At 44.8% G+C, this 25,297-nt stretch overlaps 1 protein-coding gene across 4 annotated transcripts in view; it reads left to right on the top strand.

Annotated features, from left to right (window-relative positions):
* GADL1 (glutamate decarboxylase like 1) overlaps positions 1-25,297 on the top strand; it is a 650,110-nt gene that overhangs the window by 370,739 nt on the left and 254,074 nt on the right. For all 4 annotated transcript variants that reach the window (XM_044934156.2, XM_044934155.2, XM_044934158.2 and 1 more), the window contains exons 4-5: positions 17,810-17,934; positions 18,895-18,978. The gene's annotated coding sequence lies outside the window, so the exon portion shown is untranslated. The remainder of the gene's footprint in view (positions 1-17,809; positions 17,935-18,894; positions 18,979-25,297) is intronic.

The following is a 25,297-nucleotide window of genomic DNA, read 5'->3' as shown; positions in this document are numbered from 1 at the left end:
CCGCAGTTACACCAGTGTATTTGTCAGAACATCCTTGCTTACAAATAGGACAGTCCTGATTCAAATGGGCTCAAACGAGCTCTGTCACCTGGCAGCCTGGAGCTCCATGCGCAGGGCGGGCTCTGGGGGAGGACACTGGGGTCCAGCCCTGTGCCTCTGGGCTCTTCTGCTCTGGGTCAGGCTGATGCTCACCCTGTTACAGGGTGGTTGTCAATGGCAACTGTGACAGCTGCTGCTTCTTGGAGGTGAGAGGGGAGATGCCGCGGCGCAGAGGAAGGCGGGGACGGCAGTGGGGAGGTGAGGGGCAAAGTGAAGACGTGGGAGGCGGAGGAGGGCGCTGCACAGACTGAATTAGAGGAGAATTTTCTGGACTTAGAAGGAAGAGGAGAGGCCCTTTAGAACCTTAGCTATGCACGTGCAAGATACTGACAGTGTGAGAAATGGGGAAGAACACGTGAAAGAAGTTTATCTTTGGGCTGTAAATACACACTCCTTTGGTATTTTCACAAAGGACTTTAGATTTTCATTGATTTTCAATTATTTTGGTTGCTGGAGTAGGGCAGCTCCTCAAGGTTGGTTTTGCTCAGCACTTTTGCCATTCTCCATTACAGAAAGGTTAACCACATCATTTATCATCCAAACAGGGCCCTTGAGGCTGAAAGGGGACCCTGTTAGTGACACGCCGGTACTACAGTGTAAACCAGGACCGTCCAGGCAACCTAAGACATGGTCCGTACCAATATCTGGTACGTAGTTGTAGTTAGGAATGCTGCTACAATACTGCAAAGTGAGGTGCTCCAGCTCCCAGCCTCCTCTGCAGCTAGTGTGGCCAGGTTTATGGCTCTGGTCTGTGAGAGGAGCCGGAAACCCCTGCCGAGGTCTTGCCTCCCTTGGTGAATGAGCACTCGGGGAAAACCGCGTGGTTTCCGTGCCTCCCACATATGTGGTGCCCAAAGATGCATCTCATTTGCATGACCGTTAGGATGAAAAGCAATGCCAGGACGGAGACGAGGAAGATGAGGGCATAGAGGTATTGGTGGTTTCATGGACCAGGTGCACAGGTCTGGTCTACGCACCTCCTGACTTCCTGTACCAGGAAAACATGAACTCTTACTTGTCTAAGCCAGTCCACTATGATTTCTGTATCTCATACCCAACTCAATTATGCTCATACATGGACTGTTTTTTTGTTTTTTGTTTTTTTTTAATGTCGGGTTGCAGTAAAATGGAGCTATAAGGTAAAGAGGCTTATGTGGCAAACACATATATGCCATTTCTGTTGTAAAGGAACTATCCATTAGTTGAGAAGACCATCTACATCTTTCCCTGAAGTTGTGTTTTATTGAATTGTGGACATTTTCAAACACACACAAAAGTAGAGATAAGGGTAGGATGAGCCTCAAAATATCCATAACTGAACTTTAGTGATGATCGTTTTATTATTATTGTGGGTGTTTTTCTAAAGCAAGTTTTAAGGTTATCCACAGCTGGAGAAACAGAAAGGGAAAATTTTGAATAATTTGCCGAGATAACAAGGAACTCTCATCAAAAGTGAAGATAACTCATAGACTGCTGACTCTGGGAAGTGCTGGGGCGTGTGAATCTCTGCTAAAAACACTCATGCAAGTAAGCACTCTGTCATGGTCTGCCCTGTAGATGGACAAAGGAGCAGAGCCCTGGCAGGCCTCATGGTCGTCACTCGTCTTGTGACCCTAGATACCTGACCTCAACCCTGTAAGCTCCTGTTGTCTCCTCTGTGGGAGGGAGATGACAGTCACCTCACAGCAGTGGAGAGATGAACAAGATAGTAATGATTAAGTTTATGTACAGTAACTGACACGCCTAAGTGCTCAGTGTTGTAGTTTAGTCATGTCCAGCTCTTTTTTGACCCTATGGACCATAGCCCATCAGGGATTCTCCAGGCAAGAATACTGGAGTGGGTTGCCATTTCCTTCTCCAGGGGATCTTCCTGACCCAGGGATCGAACTTGTATCTCCTGCTTGGCAGAGGGATACTTTACCACTGAGCCACCGGGGAAGCCCTAAGTGCTTGATAGTTGGCCACTGTTGCCATTATGCAGATGACACCACCCTTATGGCAGAAAGTGAAGAACTAAATAGCCCCTTGATGAAAGTGAAAGAGGAGAGTGGAAAAGCTGGCTTAAAGCTCACGTTCAAAAAACTAAGATCATGGCATCTAGTCCCATCACTTCATGGCAAATAGATGGGGAAACAGTGGAAACAGTGGCTGATTTTATTTTGGGGGGCTCCAAAATCATTGTAGATGGTGATTACAGCCATGAAATTAAGACGCTTACTCCTTGGAAGGAAAGTTATGACCAACCTAGATAGCAAATTAAAAAGCAGAGACATTAGTTTGCCAACAAAGGTCCATCTAGTCAAGGCTATGGTTTTTCCAGTGGTCATGTATGGATATGAGAGTTGGACTATAAAGAAAGCTGAGTGCTGAAGAATTGATGCTTTTGAACTGTGGTGTTGGAGAAGACTCTTGAGAATCCCTTGGACTGCAAGGAGATCCAACCAGTCCATCCTAAAGGAGATCAGTCCTGGGTGTTCATTGGAAGGACTGATGCTGAAGCTGAAACTCCAAAACTTTGGCCACCTGATGCGAAGAGCTGACTCATTGGAAAAGACCCTGATGCTGGGAAAGACTGAAGGCAGAAGGATAAGGGAAAAACAGAGGATGAGATTGCTGGATGGCATCACTGACTCAATGGACATGGGTTTGGGTGAACTCCAGGAGTTGGTGATGGACAGGGAGGCCTAGCATGCCGTGGTTCATGGGGTCGCAAAGAGTCAGACACGACTGAGCGCCTGAACTGAACTGATTGCTGTTATTATCATTCACTTGGTTTTAATTTATGTGAGTTTCTTCTTTTTTCTTCGAGGCTAAGTGGTGAAGTCTATAGAACCACCAAAAAATAAGGTAGAAAAGTGTCCAATTACATAAGCCTTGTGAAATGCTATGTCAGAGAAAGTCAGGACCCTGCTCCATTCTCAGAGACTTGATTTCTTCTCCCAAATAGTAGGGCCCTGGGGGAAAGATGGACACCTGGCTATGGGTCTGTCTCTCTGTTCCAGGGTCCAGAGGTTGTTGAGTTTGCTATAGCGCTGAGTGCCTGGGGGGATGCTAACTTCTTAGATCAGAAGGAAGTTTCTTATAACTGGATCATGAAAAGAAATCATTTGGTTTTGGAGATTTAGAAATATTTGAACAAAGTCATTTTGGTTTTGAAATTCTCACACAGACTGAGTCAGAAGTCCTCAAAGTGAATGTACTAGAGTTCTGTCTAGGGAGCCCTTACAAATAGCTGTGAAAAGAAGAGAAGCAAAAAGCAAAGGAGAAAAGGAAAGATACAAGCATCTGAATGCAGAGTTCCAAAGAATAGCAAGAAGAGATAAGAAAGCTTTCTTCAGTGATCAATGCAAAGAAATAGAAGAAAACAACAGAATGTGAAAGACTAGAGATCTCTTCAAGAAAGTTAGATGCCAAGGGAACATTTCATGCAAAGATGGGCTCGATAAAGGACAGAAATGGTATGGACCTAACAGAAGCAGAAGATATTAAGAAGAGGTGGCAAGAATACACAGAAGAATTGTACAAAAAAGATCTTCATGACCCAGATAATCACCATGGTGTGATCACTGACCTAGAGCCAAATATCCTGGAATGTGAAGTCAAGTGGGCCTTAGAAAGCATCACTACGTTATGGGAACTTGTGTACACCCATGGCGGATTCATGTTGATGTATGGCAAAACCAACACAATATTGTAAAGTAATTAGCCTCTAATTAAAATAAATAAATTTAAATTAAAAAAAAAAAAGAAAGCATCACTATGAACAAAGCTAGTGGAGGTGATGGAATTCCAGTTGAGCTATTTCAAATCCTGGAAGATGATGCTGTTAAAGTGCTGCCCTCAATATGCCAGCAAATTTGGAAAACTCAGCAATGGCGAGAGGACTTGAAAAGGTCAGTTTTCATTCCAATCCCAAAGAAAGGCAATGCCAAAGAATGTTCAAACTACCACACAATTGCACTCATCTCACACGCTAGTAAAGTGATGCTCAAAATTCTCCAAGCCAGGCTTCAGCAATATGTCAGCCGTGAACTTCCAGATGTCCAAGCTGGATTTAGAAAAGGCAGAGGAACCAGAGATCAAATTGCCAACATCTGCTGATCATCAAAAAGAAAGAGAGTTCCAGAAAAACATCTACTTCTGCTTTATTGACTATGCCAAAGCCTTTGACTGTGTGGATCACAATAAACTGTGGAAAATTCTTCAAGAGATGGGAATACCAGACCACCTGACCTGCCTCTTGAGAAACCTATATGCAGGTCAAGAAGCAACAGTTAGAACTGGACATGGAACAACAGACTGGTTCCAAATAGGAAAGGAGTACGTCAAGGCTGTACATTGTCACTGTGTTTATTTAACTTCTATGCAGAGTACATAATGAAAAACGCTGGGCTGGAAGAAGCACAAGCTGGAATCAAGATTGCCAGGAGAAATATCAATAACCTCAGATATGCAGATGACACCACCCTTATGGTAGAAAGTGAAGAGGAACTAAAGAGCCTATTGATGAAAGTGAAAGTGGAGAGTGAAAAAGTTGGCTTAAAGCTCAACATTCAGAAAACTAAGATCGAAACAGTGTCAGACTTTATTTTTTTGGGCTCCAAAATCACTGCAGATGGTGACTGCAGCCACAAAATTAAAAGACGTGTGGCTTTTAATTGGCTTTTCCTTGGAAGGAAAGTTATGACCAACCTAGATAGCATATTGAAAAGCAGAGACATTACTTTGCCAGCAAAGGTCCGTTTAGTCAAGGCTATGGTTTTTCCAGTGGTCATGTATGGATGTGAGAGTTGGACTGTGAAGAAAGCTGAGCACTGAAGAATTGATGCTTTTGAACTGTGGTGTTGGAGAAGACTCTTGAGAGTGCCTTGGACTGCAAGAAGATCCAACCAGTCCATTCTAAAGGAGATCAGCCCTGGGTGTTCTTTAGAAGGAATGATGCTAAAGCTGAAACTCCAGTACTTTGGCCACTTCATGCAAAGAGTTGACTCATTGGAAAAGACTCTGATGCTGGGAGGGATTGGGGGCAGGAGGAAAAGGAGACAACAGAGAATGATATGGCTGGATGGCATCACCGACTCAATGGACGTGAGTTTGAGTGAACTCTGGTAATTGGTGATGGACAGGGATGCCTGGTGTGCTGCAATTCATGGGGTCGCAAAGAGTCGGACACGACTGAGCGACTGAACTGAACTGAACTGAACTGAGAGTTCTGTGTCATTAAATCTCACTTGCGGATATTTTCTAGCATGTTCTGGGGAGTGAGATGTGTGTCTCCCCTTCACGGTGATGGGAGAGAGGGGCATAATCACGTCCACAGAGAGCCCACGCGTGTCTGGGCAGCAGGCCTGCCTCAGTGCCAAGGGCATCTTCCACGGATTGGAGGGCATCTGAGTTTGGTTCCCTGGAAAGATAGACCAAGCAAGACAAGGATGGGGCTGCATGTTAGGGCTGCACTTTCCAGAGAGAGAAAGCGAGCAGCGAGGGAAGCGGGATGAAGAAGCAAAAGATGCGTGGTGAGGATGTGATGGCACCTGGAGCCTGGCTTCTGCCTGATCCCAAGGGGAGCCCTGGAGCAGGGTGTGTACTGCTGACTTGAGCCCATCTCAGGGCGAGAGGACTGGGCCCCCAGGTCAGCCGGTCAATGGCTGTGGCGTGTCCCCAGTTGGGAGGGGCCGGTGTCATCTCTCACGTGCTCCCCTTGTCTGATGGCACTTCTCCAGCGAGTTGGTGGGAGAGGGGAGCTGTGAGCCATTAGCAGCATCATTCCCAGCAGCTGGGGAGGGGGTGTACCAGCCTAACAAAGGGGACCGAGGGGAGACCCCAGCAGAGTCCCCCACAGGTGACGTCTCCTTTGAAGTCCGCTCTGTGTCCTTCATGCTGCTTTGAGTGAGAATTTACTTTGAACAGAGGGGTTAAACCTTGAAAGATGTTCCTTCTCAAGTTCGATTAGTACATGGGTGCTCTCCTAAGAGGGGAAAGTTTTCTTAGCTTCCAACATTGGCTTTAATTGTTTTTATTATAACTTTACTTAAATATATATGAACCCAATAGTTTCAATAAACATCTTATGCTTATATTTCTTAAAAAAGGTGTGAAATCAAAAGAAATTGCAAATGAATTTCTTAAAGTATAAGGCCATTAAAAATCAAATTGAGGCTATAAATCCTCAATTTTAAGAGATGGATGATGGTGTTTGGCTGAAACTAAATTGCCATTTCAAGATGAACTCGTGACTGTGCAATGGCCCAGGTAGTCTCACGTTTCACGGCCTCTGCTGTAGGACGCTGGGCACAGGGCCCACTTTCTATCACTCTGTAACAGAGTTTCCCTAAACCCTGGGCTGCAGGGATGGTGAGAAGGAATTATTCAGCATTCCCATGTAGTTGGTCTCTATTCCTGTCATCAGCCCACAGTCGTCAAAGGCATACCTCTTGGCACCGTTGTGATCACCAGCCCAAATTCAGACGTGTCATTTGAATGCCACGGCCGCCCTTTGTCAGTCAGTCATCCATAACGCACTTACACAGCTTTATCAAAATCAGAGTGTGGTATTTTAAAAACCATTTAAAGAGCTCTTGTAGAGCACTTAGCACTTGATATTAAGCAGCAGCTCTTTGCCATGAAGACGGGGCGTGTACATGTAAGTGTGTCTGTGTGCTGACACCGGGGACCCCCGAGAACGTGCCCTTCATCCTGTGCTTGGGACAGGAGGATGATGAGGCGGGTCGGCCGTGGAGAGTGAACAAGCGGCAGTCTGCAGGGCCTGTGGGTGTGCCCTGGGCCCCATATCTCTTTACAGCATTGGTCATTTAATGATGCCCCTTGGGCAAACCGCTGATGAAACAGAGTGAAAACCCAAGGAGTCGTGTGTGCACGAATGCTTAGTCACGTCCGACTGTTTGTGACCCCATGGACTGTAGCCTGCCAGTCTCCTCTGTCCTTGGGATTCTCTGGGGAAGAATACTGGAGTGGATTACCATGTCCTCCTCCCGGGGGTCTTCCCAACCCAGGGATTGAACCTGAGTCTCTTGTGTCTCCTGCATTCTTTACCACCAGGGCCACCTAGGAAGCCTCAGGGAGCTGTGAGCTGCTGCATAGAGAGTCCAGCAAGGCTGTTGGGAGATTGGGGCTCCTGGCGCCTCCTGGCTGATGGTGAGTGAGCATCGCCATGGTGCCTGCAGGCTGTTCCAACTGCAGAAGCTCAGGGACCCGGAGAGCTTGTGCCTCTGCCAAGAAAGGTTCCTGACTTCCTCACCTCCACGTGCTCCCTGAGAACAAATCCCATTTCCTGAGGCAATCTGAGTACCGCCTGAGCTAGCGGCTTAATGGAGACAGAAAAGGAAGAAGTCTCCTGCTGTCAAAGCTTGGGTGAAGTCTGCTCCCAGATTCAGGAAGAACTGCACACTCAGAGAGCCCAGGGTGAGCCTTGAGGGTTAAGTAGAGTCTTGGGGGAGGGGGCAGGCCTTAAAATCCACTCTTTCACCACAGAGGTCAAAGCACAGAGGAAGCCAAGTGGACACCTGCAGGGTTACCCTCTTCAGATCACCCTCTAATTGAACATTGGAGAAGGAGGATTCAGAGAGGGTGACTTGTTCAGGGTCTCACACATTCACTGAATGAATATTGAGGGATCAGTGTCCATGTACCAGATACACAACAGGTAGTCATCAGCCCTCAGGAAGCTTGGGGTTTAAAAGGGAGAGGCAGGTGAGTAAGCAGATGGCGATGATGACGTAACAGTGGTGGCTGGGGGCGGGGGCATGCATGGGAGGCCCTCAGCGGGAGCTCCTCTCCTCCTAGAGGAGGCGGGCAAATCCCACAGTGAACGCAGGGCTCCTGTCCCTTTCTGCACTGGCCTCACTGCACAGAGCTCGGCAGGGAGTGGGAGGCCAGGGGCTTATTGCTCCCCCACAGTGGATGAGCAGCAGGAGATCCCAGGAGAAACTCCAGGTTCTTTCAGGAGCGTCGATTGAAAGAAGGAAGCTCCTGGCAGCATTCTCAGACAGTTTCTTCTACTTCAATTCCATGCCATGACCAGAGGCTGCCTAGCTCTCCCTTCACAAGAATCTGTAACTCTCAGTTTTCTTCCATATAAATCCAACCCTCTGCTGACTTTTAAGACCAAGACCACCCTGGCTGTCTTATCTCACAGGGTTTCCCAGGTGGCTCAGCAGTAAAGAATCTGCCTACCAATGCAGGCGATCCCTGGGTCATGAAGATCCCCTGAAGAAGGGAATGGCTACCCACTCCAGTACTCTTGCCTGGAGAATTCCATGGACAGAGGAGCCTGGCAGGCTACAGTCCATGGGGTCGCAAAGAATCAAACATGACTTAGCGACTAAGCTCTCCACTCTTACACTGCTCCCAGTAGGACCCTTCCATTCATTCAAATTGCAGGTGTCAAAATGATTCTGCCTGGTACTTAACTCTAACATTTATCTGGAAGTGACTGAATCCATGAGATGGGGTGTGAAGTACACGAGAAGAACCTTGCTCCTTAAAATGTGGTCCCTGGACCAATAGCATCAACATCACCTGGGAGTTTCTTAAAAATTGCAAAATGCTGGTTGGTAGCCCAGAATCAAACTGAAATCCAACAAAGTCCTCAGGTGATTCTTGTGCATATTAAACTTTTAAGAATATTCTAAAGAAAGAGTTAAGTAGAATTAAATTCTAAATGTCGTACAAGTGGTTTAGATTAATTTGTAAGATAGCATCACATTGCTCACTTTTATTAATCTTAAATTTAAAAAAACCCCGAAACTTGTACGTACAGAGGTTTTTGATCGTTGTTGATTGACAATTGCAGCATTTTGATAGTTAATTTGAGGAACACAGGCCTTATTACCAACTTTGTAAAAGCATACGCAGGATTCATAAAATGAATTTTAAAACCAGCAACTAAATAGAAATGTATTTTCAACACAAGAACATGTAAACACATTATAAAATGGTTAGAAAATTATTGATGTATTCAAAATATAAATGCTAAATACACATGAACAGATTACAATTAATAAACACAATATTATCCAAAAGCATATTGCATGAGAAAGAAATGATAATGAATCATGAAAAATTTGAAAATGTCATTTGCTCTTTGTAAACAAATTGAAGAGCTAAATCTGAAAGCAAAATCAAGGCGGCAACATGTGTTAATACTGTGGATCACGGAATTGTGAGCACATCTTTGGACAAATTTCTCTAGCTGCTGCCATGGCTCTGGCGTGTTCTTGTCAGGAATATATCCCTGGTGGCTCAGCTGGTAAAGAATCCGCCTGCAATGTATGAGACCCCATTTCAATTTCTGGGTCTGGCAGATTCCCCTGGAGAAGGGATAGGCTATCCACTCTAGTAGTCGTGGGCTTCCTTGGTGGCTCAATTGATAAAGAATCTGCCTGCAATGCGGAAGACCTGGATTCAGTCCCTGGGTTGGGAAGATCCCCTGGAGAAGGGAAAGGCTACCCACTCCAGTATTCTGGCCTGGAGAATTCCATGGATTATACAGTCCATGGGGTCACAAAGAGTTGGACATGACTGAGGGGCTTTCATTTTCATCTTCAAATGACTTTATAATTGTGTCTCCTGTTTGAGGGAAACTCCTTGGACAAGTTTCTGGAACCAGTCATATAAATATATATGTGTAAATTTGATGTTTAGTTATACATATATATATGACTTTGATTATGTTGAAAATATATCTAGAGAGACAGAAAGAGAAGAGGGTTGAGAGACAGTTATATTTTTTTTGTCTCAAAGAAAGCATTTGGGGTTTATCTGTGTTGTCTTTGGTTTTATCTTGTACTCCTGATACTCTAAGTAGAGTTAGTTACCTGTTCCAATTTCAAAACTGTCAGATTTATATACCACTTGTTCCGAAAGCCTTTGAACTAGATAAGAATTATTCTTGTGGATGAGGCTTTACTTTATCAATTGTTATTTTCTTCCTCTCCTTGAGGATTCTGGAGCTTTAGCAAAATGTGTTCTAAACAGGAAAGCTTTGTTCAACACGAAATTTGAATGCAGCAGAGAACTCCTTCTATATGCAATCAATATGCAAATCACTTTCAGAATTATTTAAATTTTAAAGCAGTGGTGTTACACTAGTAAGAAATGGCTGAATTTTTAGTAGCGTATATCAGAACACTAAAATACCAGAACTGATAATGACTATAATCAGCAATATTGACAAATCAGGTGGAGGTCACTGTCAACAGACTTACTGAAATAGAAGAGCAGGAGATCATTGGAGAAAATGACATTGTGGGAACTCTTTTCCTAGCTTTAACTGAGCAGAAATTTTCCATTTATTCACACTGAATGAAAATAAATTTTTTGAGACAAATCACTCTAATTTTGAATTCAAGTCTAAGATGCCTAGAGCAATGACATATGCCCATGCTTGCCACAGGGAAATCTGCTAGGGAAAGTCATTTATCTCCAATCCAAACTTCATCAATTCATATTTTTAACTAACTTCAACCAGACTAGTACCTGCAGGATCCAAACTTAGGTTAAATGTTTTTTTTTTTTTTTTTTTTTAATCATAGAAAATGTTTATGAAAGCCTCCATTTGTGTTCCTTTCCTGTATTCTTCTGATGATCTTGGTATTTTTATGGACTATAATGGTTTTCTAGAAATGAAACCTTATTGCATTTACCTTTAGGAAATAGGAGTTTACATTATAATGGTATGACTCATAGCCTTCTTCCAAGATCAAATTTAGCTGCAAATTGAAGGTCTGGTGAAGGTCGCCAGTGTTATGGGTACTGATATACATCTTTACTCTTCTCTTCATACAGTTACGGGGGAAACCCTTGGGGTGACTAGGAAGAGCATGTGACTTCTGGGTTTCCTTTCTTCCAGGCTCTGCTGGTCTCTCTGTGTCCCACTGGGTACCACTGGAGGCAGAATTAGTTAAAGGCATCAATCTGGTGACCACATGGTTTGCTTCTGAATCCCGCATCTTCTATTCATGCTCTGGGTGGCTTGGGGCAAGTTTATAAACCCTCTACTTGCCCATCTGTCAAGTGAGGAGCCCCCCACCACTGCTTCTCCCCCCAGGGCTGGTTATGGATTGAAGGATAACAGTGGAAATCATATGCTAAGAGCTCTGTAAGTGTTTGTTACTATTATACAAGCCAGGAGATGTGATTAGGCCCTTCTATTCCTTCTCTCTGTCCCCAGGAAGAACTTAGGGAAAAAAGCAACATTTTTCATCCGTATCTTTTCAATATTTATTTGGCTGCGTCGGGTCTTTGCTGTGGCACATGGGATCTTTGATCTTCACTGTGGCATGCATAGCTTTAGAAGTAACAGGGTGTGGCAGAAAGGACCCCAGTGCTGGAATCACACAGACTGAAGCTCTACTCCCCTCTCATATTAGCTGTTAATCAAGGATGTATCATTAATGCCCTCTCAACTTCAGTCTCCTCATTTGGAAGGAGCAATAATATCTACCTCAGAAGGACTTGAGGGATATTCAATTAGTTAATAAAGTAATTAGTAAAGAATATATTAGAAGTAGTAGTGTTATTCAGTCATGTCTGACTCTTTGTGACCCCTTGTAGTCCACCAGGCTCCTCTGTCCATGGGAGCTTCCAGGCAAGAATACTGGAGTGAGTTGCCATTCCCTTCTCCAGAGGATCTTCCCTACCCAGGGATCAAACCCAGGCCTCCTGCATTGCAGACAGGTTGTTTACCATATGAACTACAGGGAGGTTGGTGCAAGTGAAATTGTGGTTTCAGACCGTGAATTTTAAATCATTATAACTAGCTCAAACGCATCTTTATTAATCAAAATAGGAACTATTACAATCAACACACTTTTGCCAATGAGAAATAAGTTTGTTTATTCCTGTAGCATAAAAATCCATGCTTGGGGATTCGCTGAACTCTTGGAAAGCATTTTCTGCATTCTGCTGGTTGTGGGAGCATTCTCCCTGCAAAAAGTTGTCAAGATGCTTGAAGAAGTGGTAGTCGGTTGGCAAGAGGTCATGTGAATGTGGCAGATGAGGCAAAACTTTGCAGCTGGTTTGTTGAGCTTCTGAAGCGTTGGTTGTGCAGTTGGGCATTGTCAGGGAGAAGAATTGGGCCCTTTTTGTTAACCAACACTGGCTGTTGGTGCTACGGTTTTCAGTGCCTCTTATCAATTTGTTGAGCATATTTCTTGGTTTCACTGGGTTTCAGAAAGCTGTGGTGGATCAGACAAGCAGCAGACCACCAAACAGGGACTATGACCTTTTTTGGGTGCAGTCTGGCTTTGGGAAGTGCTTTGGAGCTTCTCGGTCCAACCACTGAGCTGGTCGTCGCTGGCTGTCTTTCGTCACATGTCACAGTCCAATCCAGAAATGGTTCATTGTTGTTTCACAGAATAAAAGAAAATGACACTTCAAAATGATGATTTCTTTGATTTTTGATCAGCTCATGAGGTACCCATTTATTGAGTTTTTTCACCTTTCCAATTTTCTTCAAATGCCAAATGACAGAATGGTCGAAATTGAGTTCTTTGGCAACGTCTCATGTAGTTGTAAGAGGATCAGCTTTGATGATTGCTTTCCATTGGTCATTGTCAGCTTCAATAGCTGACCACTGTGCTCCTCATCTTTAAGGCTCTCATCTCCTTTGCAAAACTTCTTGACCACCATTGCACTGTATGCTAAGTCACTTCAGTCGTGTCCGACTCTGTGTGACCCCATAGACGGCAGCCCACCAGGCTTCCCCATCCCTGGGATTCTCCAGGCAAGAACACTGGAGTGGGTTGCCATTTCCTTCTCCAATGCATGAAAGTGAAAAGTGAAAGTGAAGTCGCTTACTCGAGTCCGACTCTAGCGACCCCATGGACTGCAGCCTACCAGGCTCCTCCGTCCATGGGATTTTCTAGGCAAAAGTACTGGAGTGGGGTGCCATTGCCTTCTCTGTATTTGTTAGCAATTCCTGGGCCAAATGCGTTGTTCATGTTGCAAGTTGTCTCCTCTTCTTTATGACCCATTTTGAATTCCAATAAGAAAATTACTCAATTTTGCTTTTTGTTTAACATCATTTCCATAGTCTAAAATAAACATACGATAAACTGCAAGTAATAACTCATTAGCAAAAAATCGTAAAGTGAGAATGTGCATTAAAATGGTGTATAGCATAACCACATTTATTTATCCATAAGAATGTATTCCAGTATCAAAGGCAAATTTCAACAATGCAAAAACTGCAATTACTTTGCACCCACCTAATAGCATTTCGGAGAAGGCAATGGCACCCCACTCCAGTACTCTTGCCTGGAAAATCCCATGGATGGGGGAGCCTGGTGGGCTGCCGTCTATGGGGTCGCACAGAGTTGGACACAACTGAGCGCCTTCACTTTCACTTTTCACTTTCATGCATTGGAGAAGGAAATGGCAACCCACTCCAGTGTTCTTGCCTGGAGAATCCCAGGGACAGGGGAGCCTGGTGGGCTGCTGTCTATGGGGTTGCACAGAGTCGGACACGACTGAGGTGACTTAGCAGCAGCAGCAGCAGCAATAGCATTTACCTGGCTAGTTGGTCAAAATGGTCAACAAAGGTCAATCTTCCTCCTTTTATGTCCTCACAGACACATTCCGTGATTCATTTTGTCCTGGTTTTTGCTTCTGCAGATAACCTTTCATCACTCTCCAGTCTCCTTTTCCTCTACAAACTTACCATACCCTTCATCTATTTCTTTAAATCCCAGCTCTTCTCTGGGCCAGCATGGGTGTCAATTCAGTTCATCTGCGGCATTAGCTGGTCTGGAAGTTAGATCTTCCAGCAGAGATCTGCCTTTGAGAGAGGGGGAGAGAGGAGGAGCCTGTGTGTGTGTGTGTGTGTGGTGTGGGGGGAGTGTGTGTGGCGGGGGGCGGTGTTTGGTGGGTGTGTGTGTTTCATCTATCCACACATTCAACCAAAACTCACTGAGGTCTCACCATTACACTGAAGGCATGCTTCATATGGTCTCACCAAACATGTGAAGTTTCTAGGAAGAAAGCCAGAACCTAGCCCTGGTCCCTAGCCTGGCAATGTTCATCTATTCTGATGGTGGGGGTTGGGGGGAGTAGAGATTCATAAACAGAAGGCAATACGATACACATAAAGGGCGTGCAGGAGCGTTAGGGAGGGGCTGCTCATCCATATGTTGGAGCAGCTGGTCACATCTTTAGAGGAAGCAGGGCTTCCTGAGGCTTGCAGGATGTGCAAGAATTAGCCCAGTGGGAAAGGGGAGGATGAGGACAAGGTGAACTGGAATGTTGGGGCAGGTGGGTCAGCAGGAGCAGAGCTCCAAAGCAAGACACAGCTTTGTGGCAGCCTGGCCACTGAAGAAGAGAGAGAAGAAAAGCTGAGCCTCTGGAGAGATCAGGGGACAGTGCTGAAGCTGAACCTAGGAAGCCACAGTGTAGGATGTTCATGAGAATGATCTCTCCAGATTTGGACTGCAGAATTCTCTGAGGCTCCCCTTAACTCTCTCACGGTGATCTCTCCCTCTGCCATATTTTCCCTCAGGCTCTTTCTCTTGATATATGATCAGCACAATTTTTAATTGGTATAAAATTTTGCCACCAAAGTCTGAAAACCCATTTTCACCCTTTAAGGGATTTCCACCCTTGAGGCATTAGCTCCCTCCCCCGAGGCTGTTCTAGAAGGCCCTGTCCCCCTGAATGGAGGCAGAGGGGAAAAAAAGGGCAGTACTGAAGGGGGAAAAGACGGCTTTTTACACCTTAAAAAACACAATTTTCCTCTTTTGGGAAAGCCGTTGGTCAAAAAAGGAATAGCAAATGCATACAAACCAAAATGTTTTTGGAGTTAATAACGGTAAATATTAATTAACATTGTATCCTTTGACCTTAATGATTTGCATGTCAGTCTGTGAGCAAGAGGGTAAGTTTTTGTTTTTATCCCGTCCTTAGATTTGCCGTTTCAAGCCTGTACCTGGCAGTCTTTCTAAAGGTATCCGACCAGTGGGCTCACACAGCGGAGAGAAAATGAGATAGTAAAGTTAGAGTGAATCAAAGACCTGATCAAGCTTAAGTTAGAGATGTCAATGATGCTGCATTTTCTCCAAAAGAAACGAAGGCTGTTTGTACTGTTCTGAGATAGAATAGAGACGTTCCTGGCAAGTGATATGTCATGTCACCAAATGTGTGTTTACTGTTTGTGTCTGTTTTATATTTTCACTCAACATTGACATTTTGCCGATTAAGGCCTCGGGTGAGTGTTAACTTCCTTTTTGTGGTCTGTTGACCCAAATGCCTGTAGATCCATTTCATTCCATCTTGTAAGCACTTTGGGCAGGTAGAATGCCAGGACTGAGATTCATGTTTTCTAACTGGAGAGCTGACGTTCAGAGCGTATCTGTGTCTGTGGTCTGATAAGAAGGTGAAAGGTGGGGATTCGGCTCGCGTGAGGGTGTGTATTTGCTCTGAGAATCACTGTGGGGGTCACAATGCTGTTCCTACGTGAATGGCACTGCAGAGACCAGGGTTGTGGTTTCACAGGCATCCTTTCGCTTCCCTGCCTTCATTTGTACAATGATAAGCCTGGATTGGGCCAGGGGTTAGAAACACAAACACCTCCATGGGCAGGACAGATGACAGGACCATAAACATGTATATTACAATGTACCACACCATCGCCGCTTGTTTTGTTCACACTCACAAAAACAACGGTGTTGAAATTCCAGTCTCTTTCACAGATCGTTAATCTTTTCATTGGCATCCTTTCCACACGCCAGTCATGGCTCTTCTCGTAGCTTGTTTCCCTAATGGAAGATTAAGTTGTATTCTTTGGCGGCAGACACGCTTTGTTGGCATGTTAAACCCGGGAATCTTTATGTCCTAGAAAAGTCTGTCTTTTTTTGGAAACATGGAATGCTTTGTTTCTTTTTTCCGTTCTTGAAAAAGACATGGATGTGAAGGTGCGTTTTTCTTTTTGTTCTACTGTAATAAAGGCAGTGGTGGCACTGGGATAATCGCATGACGCTGAACCTCAGAATGGGGAGTAATTGGAGGTGTGGGAACTGCGGCCAAAGGAACTGTGTCCTCTGGACCTTCCTTCCCTCTCTGCCACAGGTGGCTGCCCCTCGTATCATTCGATTATTGGCCCCTGTGAATATTAGTCCAGGACGGACGTATGTGCTAAATTTTTTTCAAGAACTATAAATCCTGATTATTTTACATGGAATTCTCCTGAATTTTAGAGGTTGGCCACAGAAGTTAAATTTAAATAAACAGAAATGATAGCGGTGCTGCATAGTCAATGACTCAGGCCAAACATGGGAAAACGATGAGCCTGATGCCCATAAGGCTCTGAGACTTTGGGGCAAAATGATCTTAAAGTTCTTTTTCCCCTAGAACCTTTTCTATTTAGACAAATATTTATATACCCCTTACTGTTCTCTCCGTTCAGTTCAGTTCAGTCGCTCAGTCATGTCCGACTCTTTGTGACCCCATGAATCACAGCACGCCAGGCCTCCCTGTCCATCACCAACTCCAGGAGTTCACCCAAACTCACATCCATCGAGTCAGTGATGCCATCCAGCCATCTCATCCTCTGTCGTCCCCTTCTCCTCCTGCCCCCAATGCCTCCCAGCATCAGGGTCTTTTCCAATGAGTCAACCCTTCGCATGAGGTGGCCAAAGTCCTGGAGCTTCAGCTTTAGCATCATTCCCTCCAAAGAAATCCCAGGGCTGATCTCCTTCAGAATGGACTGGTTGGATCTCCTTGCAGTCCAAGGGACTCTCAAGAGTCTTCTCCAACACCACAGTTCAAAAGCATCAAGTCTTCGGCACTCAGCGTTCTTCACAGTCCAACTCTCACATCCATACATGACTGCTGGAAAAACCATAGCCTTGACTAGACAGACATTTATTGGCAAAGTAATGTCTCTGCTTTTCAATATGCTATCTAGGTTGGTCATAGCTTTTCTTCCAAGGAGCAAGTGTCTTTTAATTTCATGGCTGCAGTCACCATCTGCAGTGATTTTGAGCCCCCAAAATAAAGTGTGCCACTGTTTCCACTGTTTTCCCATCTATTTGCCATGAAGTGATGGGACAGGACCAGATGCCATGACCTTAGTTTTCTGAATGTTGAGCTTTAAGCCAACTTTTTCACTTTCTTCTTTCACTTTCATCAAGAAGCTCTTTAGTTTTTCTTCACTTTCTGCCATAAGGGTGGTGTCATCTGCATATCTGAGGTTATTGATATTTCTCCTGGCAATCTTGATTCCAGCTTGTGCTTCTTCCAGCCCAGCGTTTCTCATGATGTACTCTGCATAGAAGTTAAATAAGCAGGGTGACAATATACAGCCTTGACATACTCCTTTTCCTATTTGGAACCAGTCTGTTGTTCCATGTCCAGTTCTAACTATTGCTTCCTGACCTGCATATAGGTTTCTCAGGAGGCAGGTCAGGTGCTCTGGTATTCCCATCTCTTTCAGAATTTTCCACAGTATATTGTGATCCACACAGTCAAAGGCTTTGACATAGTCAATAAAGCAGAAATAGATGTTTTTCTGGAACTCTCTTGCTTTTTCCATGATCCAGCGGATGTTGGCAATTTGATCTTTGATTCCTCTGCCTTTTCTAAAACCAGCTTGAACATCCGGAAGTTCACGGGCACACTTAAAGCACTTTACATGTCCTAACTCATTTAATCTTCACAGCAGCTTTGTAAAGTTGGTGCCATTATCTGCATTTTACAGATAAGGAGCTGAGACACAGAGTAGTTGAGTGACTGGCCTGATGTCACGGAGCAAATAAGTGGCAGCACCAGAATTCCAGCAGTGGTCCTCTGCATCAGAGCCCAGAGCTCTCTTCCTTTATCCAGGTAAGCTTCTATTTTCTAAACTGTCTCCTTAACAAACATTAGTTTATAAATTTTTTGCGGACAATGAGCATATTTATTTGGATTTGTATGAAGTGAGAAGTCTGAAATATTTTTATTTGTATGTGGAAAAAAGATTCATTAGTTTAGGTCAGTTCAATACCCTGCTCACCTTAGTAGGACTGACAAGAATGAGATGCTGGCTAGAGTCTTCCAATCAGATCTCATTTGCTCATAAGGGACTGACCTCTGATTGGCTACTGATGATCCTCAGAGGAAGTGATTAATACTTTGTGTTTCCGGCTGCCTGGGTTTTCAAAGATGTTAATACAAATGGAAATTCAGCCATATATTTAAGCAATCTGTCATAGCAAACAGATTTCTAGAGCTTTCTGGTTAAAGAGATTTTTGAATGTGTGTATGAGCAATATATGGGCTGACTTTTTATTTCAGCAAATATAAAGATGTATTATCACTTGAGGTTTGTTATTAACCTCTGTTTCACCTCCGTTAATATTTACTCTGCAGGTCAATAAATCTTGATATTCACTTCAACAGAAGCCAATATCTTCAGATTATGAGTTGTTAATCTTGGCCAAACTGAAAAATCGTGTGAATATTTTTCTTTTGCTAGAGAAAATGAGGACGTTTTTGGTCTCCTTTTTCTTCAGGCTCTCTTAAAAGGGAAAGTTCTTTTTTAATCTGAATCTTCAAACACCTTTTCAGATTTAGCGTTGGGAGTTAAAGGTATGAGTTTTAAGATGAATTTTGGAAGGGTCTCTGTCCCACTGAAAGTACTGCAGGAAGGTAGGGGTTAAATAAATCTTATTTTAAACCCTTCTGTGAAATCCTTTGATATTAGGGTAACTAAGAGAGGACTGTAGCCAAATCACCACTGCCCATCTTTGCGTTGTTTACTGACGTTGATTAATTTGAGTCCTAACAAGTGTAATGCATTTCTAGATCCTGCCAGCCAAAAACTGTGTAGACAAACAGCTGCATCTGCTCCATCTCAGGATACAGAACAGCGAGTGTGAAAAGGCACAGGTAAGTGTTTTTGCTTTGCTTTCCAAACCATAAATGCTGGGCTTGAAGTGTGCAAGAAAAGCCATTAGTTCAGTTTCAAGGGAGTGATTCTAGTCTCATAATCTGCAGAATCATGCCTAAGTAACAAAGGAATTCATGACAAAAGGAGATGAAAAATCATGGGAGAAGTTAGAGGTCATCTTAGCTGATGGCTGGTGGTTGCTGCTCAGGATGATGGGAGAATGTAGCATTTGGAAATAGCTATGCAGAGGGGAAAGGGGCATCTCAGGGATTGATTTAAGGGGAGAAAGTGTACAAGATTTTCTGAGATGTTTGATTAGGGGATGGAGGGTAGGGAAGACAGTAAGAATGGTGTGTGTGTGTGTGTGTGTGTGTGTGCATGCTAAGTCCTTCAGTCATGTCCGACTCTTTACGACCCTGTGGACCATAGCCTGCCAGGCTCCTCTGTCTAAGGGATTCTCCAGGCAAGAATAATGGAGCGGGTTGCTGTGTCCTCGTCCAGGGGATCTTCCCAACCCAGGGATTGAACCCAGGAGAGGAGCCAGGAAGTAAGGGTGGAGATTTGTTACATGTGGTGGGAAACTGGTGAGGCCAAGCCCCTAGAAACTTGTTTCTCAAGGTGTCCTGGGACCAGCGGTATCAGCATCACCCAGGAACTGATTAGAAATGCCCAGTATCTGCCCTTCCCAGAGTTGTGAAACTCTGGGGGTGGGACCCAGCAAAACATGATTGGATGAGTGGTCCAGTTGAGTGTGAAACACACAAGTTTGAGATCCACTGATCGAGGGCCCAGATTTATCAATCTCATCTGTACACTGTAATTCCTTGGGGAGCTTCCAAAATAATGATGCCTGGGTTTTACCCCCAGAGGTTCCCATTTAATTGGCCTGGGGTGTGGCCTGGACATCAGGATATTTTACAGGATGATTTTAATGGGCAGCCAGGAGAATTACTCTAGGGCATGTTCTAGTCCTGAATTACTTTTTCAGATTTAATTCTCTCTTTTTCACATCAAGTACTTTAGAATGCTTCCTTTACTATCCTGAAATGAAATTTACATGAATATTATTTCTCATGCACATATTTTTAACTGAACATAAAGGAGAAATAACAGAAAGGTAATTTGTTACAATGTGCATTTCAAACATTTTAATTTGTGAATCTGACTACACTTACAGGGAAGGAAGCAGATGTGGGGGTGAGTTATTATCCATGTGGCAGTTGCAGATGCAGATTGATCCAGGTGTGGAATTGGCAACTCAAAATCAAACCATAGGTGACGTTACTGCTGGCCTTGGGGGCAGGGATTTTTGAAAGGAGCAGATCTTGGTAAAATTTCTAACAAAATAATCATCCGTTTTCTATTTCTCTGAGACCATATTCAAAGCGTGTACTTAAAAGAAGGTGGGCTTCCCAGGTGGCTCGATGTAGGAGACACGGGAGATGTGGGTTTGATCCCTGGATCGGGGGGATCCTCTGGAGTAGGAACTGGCAACCTACTCCAGTGTTCTTGCCTGGAAAATCCCATGGATAGAGGAGCCTGGTGGGCTACACTGCATGGGGGCACAAAGAGTGGGACAGGGCTGGGCAGACAGGCCCTTAAAAGGAGCAGGGATGTATTGTAGTGCATGCCGTGGTACCTTGCGAGGATGCTCCTCCAGGACGGAAGCACCTATTTCCCCAGCTGCTGGCAGTACTGATGGCTGATGGCCTTTGGCTCTGGGTCCTCTTTGGGTCTTGCCCTCAGCTGAAGGAAGCTGCCTTGCTCAAGGCACAGACTTCATTCACAGGCTGGTCAAGGCTGGGCTGTAAGTGTGGCCGCCCCCCACCTCATTCAGGACAGCTCTGAAAGGCCGTCTTGGCTATAGATCTTCCTGTTGGATTAACTGAGATCTTTGCTTCAACTGTACTGTACTGCAGCTCGGCTTCTCTCCTGACCATCCCCCCAAGCCCCACCCCCAGCCTGCCCTGCCCCACTCCCCTGCACTCAGCTCCTCAGGGGTGTTGATTTTGAGAACAGTCTGCAATAAACTTGCTGCTGTAGGCTGGCCTCAGAGCCTGCTCCCTTGGGAACTGACAAGTAATACTGTCCTTAGTGGAAAGCTGAGTCCTTTACTAGCCAACTGGGGTTACGGTCATTGCAAAAAGATTCTTGTTTAGTATTTTATCCCATGAGAGCAGCTTTTTCACTGGGACAGGGGGGGACAAAACTGGAATTGCGTTTGGCAGAGGGATGGTTGGGAGCACCAGAGTGGGCAGATGGGGGAGGGCCGAGGTGGTGAGAATGGATCAGGCGTTGGAGCGGTGAGTGCTCAGAAGAGATTCCAGGGAACTGATCTGGTAGAGACTCCACTAAATCCAGAGGCAGGGTAGCCTTAAGCAGCGATGTAAATGAGGCAACATTTGTTTTCCTTTTCCCCAGTGCTGCTTTTCTCTCCATGGAGTCTGAAGCTATCAGAACCTACTCCTTGGAAGAGATCTGATAAGCTATTTACCCCTTAGTGTGAATCTAAGTCAACAGTTTTGTTTTTTCTCTTGCAGAGATATTTGCATTTTAATAACAATTGTGGTCCTTGATTAAAAGGAATTTCAAGAAATAGTGCTTACAGAGAAGGACTGGGGGTGGGGCAAGGGAGTCCTTCCTCTTCTCACCTGCTCAAACTCAGCTCTCATTGTGGGTCACGTAAAAGTAAAAATGGGGCACCTTGGCAGAAATGTCCATGAGCTCTTTGGGGATGAGTTGTTCATGAATTTTATGTCCCCATCCCCTTGGAATTTGATATATAATTTCAAAGAAAACTTCCATCATTTTGATGGACAGAAATAAATTTCTAAAGATAGAACAAGTCTGAACATCTTCAGTGGTCTGGGCATGTTAGAATCATGGGAGTGGGTTTTGAAAAAACTATAAAAATGTGAGAAAACAGCTGTAAATTTTACCAATTTGTAAAGTTTATACCAGAAGAAGTGCTGTCTTGGCCCAGTAATTTTGTATCTGTGGCCTTTAATTGCTTTGCCATGAAACAGATCTTTATCCAGACTCCTCTCGTGAAATTATTTGTCGTTTTTCTCTTCAACCATCTTAATGGAATAGAAGGAGAAATGAAACAGTGAAAGCAGTGAGAGCAGCTTTAAGCGGTGTCTGTGAAGGGCTCAGTCCTCTTTAGCAGCCCTGCCATTCGCTCTTTCATTCAATCCACAGAGACTGCTCTCCTACACGATGTGGCTAGTAGTCCTCGCTCTGTCCACAAGCAGAACAAATAAAGAGACAGTAGTTTATGACCTTGAGTAATTCCAGTGGAACAACATCTTTCTTGATCTGCGGACCCTCAGGGCAAGACTCTATTTACTGCTCGTGTCAGTTGTGTCCTTGGCCGTGAAGTAACTACGACTTTGTGTCTCAAGTGCGGCACGTGTGCAAAGCCCTCACGTGCAGTTGGCCAGGGTGTTGCTCGCATAATTATTTACCGTGGATATTTAAACAACACCTCGGTGGTTCATTAATACCAGGTATGGTTACCCAAATGAAACCCTTGAGAATTTCTTCCCATAGTACACTGAAGTCTTGCCAACTTTCATGCCTTTCCCAAAAGCAAACTGCTTCTTTTTATGTCTCTTTTTATATTCTTTCAACAACTCCGATAGTTATAAGTAATTTGGTTACGCTTTCTGAGCCATACACACAATATATTTTTTAAATATTTATTTGGCTGCACCAGTTCTTAGTTGCGGCATGTAGGATCTTCATGTTCATCGCAGCATATGGAATATTTTAGCTGTGGCCTGTGAACTCTTAGTTGTGACATACCGGATGTAGTTCCTTGACCAGGAATTGAACCCAGGCCCCGTGCATTGGGAGCTCAGAGTCTTAGCCATTGGACTGCCAGGCAAGTCCCAAACACAACATTTCCTAATGAAATGAGGCAAGATCTGAGGAAAAATATCCCAACAACAGGACATCATGATTTGCTGACCATGTTCTTTATCCATAAAACAATTTGATACAGGTGCTTTGACAAGTGCAAAGTGACATGGTCAGCAGGTGTAACTTGCAGCTGTACCCAGCCAAGTTCCCTCCTGTGGGCCCATCCCCTTCTTTGGGCTGGGGCCTGCAAGGAATGAACAAGACACGCGCGGATCCCTGTCCTGGGGGAGCTCGCATTCTGAGTGGAGAGAGAGACTTAACACAGCAGATAAGTAAACTGTGGGAAGAAGAGAAAAAGGAGAATTGAGGAGAACCTAGTGTGCGGAGGTGGGGAGTAGCTGAGGTGTCAAGAAGCGATGAAGGTCAGCTTCACAGAAGAGGTGAAATTTCATGGAGGGGGTACGTAAAGGAGGTGAGGGTGAGAGCCAGGGGATCGCTGGCCCAAAGGGCACTTTATGCAAGTGGCTGGTGGGAGCAAAGTCCCAGAGCCCCTGATGGGAGCCTGTCGTGTCCCCGGAGCTTCAGCTGAGGGAGCACGGAGAGGGGAGCAGGAGGGAAGCCACTGCCGGCCTTTGAGCAGGGGAAGAACATGACCCGAGTCACGGTTTAAAAGCATCCCGTCCACGATTCTGTTGAGTTGACCATAGGGGTCTGGCAGAATGGGGATCACTGCAACAGTGCAGGAAAAGGAAGATGGCAGCCGGCACCGTGATAGTGGAGGGGGGTGTGGTGAGAAGTGGCCGGATTACGGTGGAACCACAAGGGATTTCTGACAGATTGGATGTGGGTATACCCACATCTAGCCCCTGGTGGCTCAGACAGTAAAAAGAGTCTGCCTGCAGTGCAGGAGACCTGGGTTCGATCCCTGTGTTGGGAAGATCCTCTGGAGAAGGACATGGCAACCCGCTCCAGTACTCTTGCCTGGAGAATCCCATGGACATGGGATCACAAAGAGTCGGACATGACTAAGCGACTTCACTTTCACTTTTCACTTTTCATGAGAACGTGGGAAAGTGGTGTGCTGTGGAAGAACTGGATAACTGGAAGGATGAGTTTTCCATCAACTAAGATGTGTAGGTGATGCAAGGTGCAAATATTTTAAGAAATCAGTTTGGACATTTTCAAATTGCCGTGTCTGTTAGACTTCCACATGGAGACAATGAGATCTATGAACCAGCTAGAAGTCTGAACTAGAAATGTAAATGTGGGATTTACATAGAAAAGTTTTCTCTCTCATACCTCATGATTATGACTGTCATTGTTACCCTACTTAATAATAGGAGCAGAGAAAAAGAGAGGAAGAAGCATGGTGTTTTTGACCTCATTTTCCTAAAATTGGCAGTTTGATTTGAAAAGTAACACTATTTTGACAATAGTTGCTCTGTTATAAAAGAACTGTCTTGTTGGATCGTGGAAACAGAAATTAGAATTATTGGGTGGCTACAGTTTATGTGACAGATGCTTTACTGAGAGAATCTGATAATTAAAAACTCATGTCTTTCGAGACTCATCCTGGCCAAGCATGACAGGTATTTTGATTTACCAGCTAAAGTGGCGGCTCCATATGGCAGTAGCTTCAGCGTGGTTTACGAGCCACGTCGTCCCCATCTGCGTGGAAGGCGCTCTCCTGTGTGTGTCCCTCACGCGCACACTTCTGACACCAGCCATGTGGGTTTCTGCCCACACCATGCAGTTCTCTGCCACAGCAGCGGGATGTCCTGCAATTCCTTTCCATTCTGACACTAATTGGAGTCCGTGTCGGCTCCACAGGTTACGGGCTCAGTCCCTCAGGACTGCCCTCCTACCTCAGATGGCAGTGTGTGTCCCCGGTTGTCACTGGGGCTTCTGACCAACTTGCTATAAAGCATAGGTTTCCAGACTCCTTTCTTGGGGTTCTGTCATCTGCACAGGAGCTCACAGAATTCTGGGAAACACATACTTACATTTATTGATTTATTATGTAATAAAGGGTGTGATAAAGGAAGCAGATGATCAGCTGGGTAAAGAGAGGTGGGACGAGGTCTGGAAGGTCTTGAGCACAGAGGCTTGTGTCCCCGGGGAGCTGGAATGCACTTGTCTCTGGCCACATGGATGTGATCAGCAAAGCTGGAAGCGTACCAAGCTCAAACTTTGGGGATTTTTATGGGGGCTTCATTGAGGAGGCACAATCATTGATTGAATCTCTGCTCTCTCGCCCCTTCCCAGAGGAGGAGGGGTGGGGCTCAAAGTTCCAAGCTTCTCACTGTGGCTTGCTCTTTCTGTGATCAGCCCCCATCATGCAGCCCTCCAGGAGCCCTCCAGGAGTTGCCTCATTATGACAGAAGTTTCCTGTCACCCAGGAAATTCAGAAGGATTCAGGAGCTCTGTGTTAGGAACTGGGGTCAAAGTCCAAAT

Source organism: Bubalus bubalis, chromosome 21 (genome assembly GCF_019923935.1).
Source record: "Bubalus bubalis isolate 160015118507 breed Murrah chromosome 21, NDDB_SH_1, whole genome shotgun sequence".
NCBI classification, from domain to species: domain Eukaryota; kingdom Metazoa; phylum Chordata; class Mammalia; order Artiodactyla; family Bovidae; genus Bubalus; species Bubalus bubalis.
Note: the sequence above shows the minus strand (reverse complement) of the source record. Positions and strands in the feature narration are given on the sequence as shown.